The sequence below is a fragment of the Gadus chalcogrammus genome, chromosome 22 (genome assembly GCF_026213295.1).
Source record: "Gadus chalcogrammus isolate NIFS_2021 chromosome 22, NIFS_Gcha_1.0, whole genome shotgun sequence".
Classification (NCBI taxonomy): Eukaryota; Metazoa; Chordata; class Actinopteri; order Gadiformes; family Gadidae; genus Gadus; species Gadus chalcogrammus.
This window is the reverse complement of record NC_079433.1, coordinates 8,232,032-8,235,745: the sequence shown is the minus strand read 5'-3', so window position 1 is coordinate 8,235,745 and position 3,714 is coordinate 8,232,032.

Sequence of the window (3,714 nt, the reverse complement as noted above, 5' to 3'; positions counted from 1 at the left end):
GGCCTTGTGCGTGGAGAAGTGATTAACTGCTTGTTTTGTTTAAATGTAATCCTGCCAATCACAATGTCCTCCGACTGGCTTGCTGATAAATATTTCATTGTTCAGCAAACACGATTTTCCCCTGAAAATGAGATGAAGGATTAAAGAAATTACAAAACGCTCCTCGACTCATTTGCATCTGGTGCCTTGCAAAGCGTGAAAAGTGTGGATTTGGGGAACAAATTGATTACTTTTTTTTTTAATTTTTCCATGAAGTTTTCGAGAGGAAAAACAAACATGTGTCGAAGCAGCAAGGTTCGGTGTGAAAACAAATGCCTGTTTCGGCCGGAAAAAAAAAAAGAAAAAAGAAATTGCATCTATATTTGTAGTGGTGAACCTGCCGATTTGTTTTGCGTTGACATTTTAGATAACTATGCCAATTAGTGGTGTTCAGCGTTGTGTCTTAATATCTGGTTCTTCCACGGGTCACTAAACCGCTAAGCTTCCTTTGAAATAAACCTTTGAGTTTCCTGCCAATGTCAACACTTCCATTAAGATGGTGGCTTCAAACTCTAACCAATTAAATAATGAGTTTGAGGAAATGCTAATTACTGAGGTATATCGACCCTTTCCACAAAGTGTTAGCTGGAGACAAAACAAAGCAACAACTTGAAGCAAAATCAAACAGCAGGCTCCATAAACTATCAAAACTGTGTCATCCGTGTCTTAGGGGGCCAGAAATAAAGTATTGTCTGTACTAGGTATGCTGCATATGTGACTACGGTTTGTCACGTCCGCCTAATCAGCTATTGGGGAAATAAGAGGAACAGGTGATCGATCATACGACTATCTTAGCAAATTAAATACGATTTATAAGTGACCAGAGACATTTCCATAGATAATATAACAATTACTAGTGGTGTAACAGACCTGAGTTGATCAGTGATCCCCTGGATCCCACACCATGGTCCGGCACACATGTTAGGCGCAGATTAAGTGCAAAGTTGAATCAACATAGTATGAAATAGGCCTACAGTTTTACTGCCGCTTAAAGTAATAATTCCCTTAATCTCAATGCAGAGTTGCGGTAAAAAATAATCAGACTTGGTCAGCGGAGGAGTGGGAGAACTTGGGGGAAGCCTCACGCATCATTTCGGTCATCTGTATGTGGGAGCCTTTTGGCTTCCCTGGAAAACCTGCTGACGGAAGAAGGGTGGCGGACAAAACCGTTCGGTATGCAGGTGTTGTGTCGTTAGAAAGCTAGCCTGGGAACTAGATGAATCTCACAAGCTCATGTTTCATTTGCTCTGCAGATAAGATCTTGCTTCCCTCCCATACAAAAATATTTCTGCCCGGTATGAGATGGGCCGACGACCAATCACAACCTTTTATCTAATATGAGGCGGGATGAATACGATTGACGGTGCAGAGGAGGGCCGTAGAGGCATCTTCAACAACAACAAAGACGGCTGCCCCTGATGTAGAACATTCTGTTGATGAGGCTATTGAGAAAGTTTTAAATTAACTCGACAGTATATTTTCATTCAAGGAAGAACAAACGACTGCCCTTAAAGCTTTTGTTGAGAAGAAAGATGTTTTTTCGGGGCTCGGTGCTGAGTCATCAGTTTTACTGCTGTAATAGAGTGGCGATGTCACGCCCCTTCCGGTAGAGCTCATGGGACCTATGAGATCGAAAAATATGAATGGGTGTCAATGGAGAGAAAATAATTATTTTCTGGTCCCAGTCTTTATATGCCCTGGATTACACATATGTTGTTTGTGGATTTGAATGATAATTTTTCATGCAAAGAAAACTAAAAATGTTCGTGAAGAAGTTTGATAATTTTAGGTTTTATGTGAGGCCGCTTTGTGAACTACAGCTCTTCGCTGCTCTCGACGCATATGATATACGTCACCACACCCGCACTTGGAACTCGGCACAGAGATGGCGATCTCTCTGCTCCACTTCACCACTTTTTTTCAAGGCGAGGATAAAAGCATAGAAAGAGGTGAAAACCACTATAAGTCGGGGCATGTGGAGAGTTTTAGTTATGTGCCATCTCTGTGCCGAGTTCCAAGTGCGGGTGTGATGACGTATATCATATGCGTCGAGAGCAGCGAAGAGCTGTAGTTCACAAAGCGGCCTCACAAAATGATGTGACAAAAAAAACTAAAATTATCAAACTTCTTCACGAACATTTTTAGTTTTCTTTGCATGAAAAATTATTATTTAAATCCGCAAACAACATATGTGTAATCCAGGGCATATAAAGACTGGGACCAGAAAATAATTATTTTCTCTCCATTGACACCCATTCATATTTTTCGATCTCATAGGTCCCATGAGCTCTACCGGAAGGGGCGTGACTTCGCCACTCTATTGGTTGTAGGCCTATCCAATTGCACTGAGTGGCATTTTTTGTCTGCATCTGTTGGTGACGCCCCATGGAAATCGAAATTAGCAGAGAGGTTCCAGACTAATTGCAGTTTGCAATTCAACTGGTAATGTTAAGAGAAATCCATGTGATAGTGAAAACACATTGAGCTTGGCCTGTCATTTGCAGCCACATCACCCAGGTGTGTCAATGGCGGAAGCCAAGAGACTTTAACAACAACTTCTCACCGCGGCATTTAGGCAGCCCTTTGCTGCAGAATAGGGCCAGGCTTTGGCTAGAACAGCATCTATTGGGATGTTTATCGCTGTAAACATGGGTTAAGAACTATGGGGTTTAGAACTATGGTAAATTGTGCACCACTTTAATTTAAGTTAGAGTATTGAATATTTTATCTGAGGTTTTGTTTAATTTATGGACATCACAAATGTTGTTTTCATCCAACAAAATGAGCCGTCGTTCCTTGCTTCCTTGCATCTCATGATATTTAAGTTATAAATGGTAAACAAAGTTATATTTGTATCATGACTGAAAACCTTGATCTTAGTTTTGTGATCCCTGGTACGACTAACAATTATGTTTAATGAAGTGTTCATGTTAATGCTTAAAAACACTTTTAATTACATTATATTGTTAACATAATTTATTCCGCCGTGCAAGTGCATTTTTCAGTTAAGATATAGCTGTTTGCTCTTTTTATAACAACCATAGCTCTGTAGAAATGATAGTATTTCACATCCTACCTTGGTTCTACAGCAAAGGGTTTAACATGATTTTGAAAGCATGTTTATTCTCCTTAGACAGTATTGTAGCATACCATGGAAAAAAATCAATCTGATGGCAATTTTATTTCTTCATTTTACTGAGAGAAGTTTGGATGAGTACATTCTACCTATAGTTAATCAAAGTATAACGTTTATTTGATAATGTGCCTAGACTTTGAAAAATGTTGTGATACCATATAAAGAACAACAACTCTTAAATGAAGTCTGCTGTTGAGATTGAGCAAGGACCTCAGCCAAACCTCAATAATCTGTTATGCCTGTATGACTGGTATTATAGAAGATTGTTCAACCAAAAAGGTTCACTGCTGGAAATATTAAGATAATCGTTATCAATAATAAGGTTAATATTTTGTGTTCAGGGATTTTTCTGCCTCCAACCCCAGCCCCACCCCAAAAAAGAACATTCTAGTTTACCACAAGAAAAGGGGTCTATTGGCGGGCTTGACATTGTCCCTGTGCGATCACTTTCCTTCACTCTGAATATTTATGTTGATTCACATTCTTTCCGTAAGCAGATCGTATTGTGAGATGGGCGCTTTCAGAAAGCCTGAATCCAA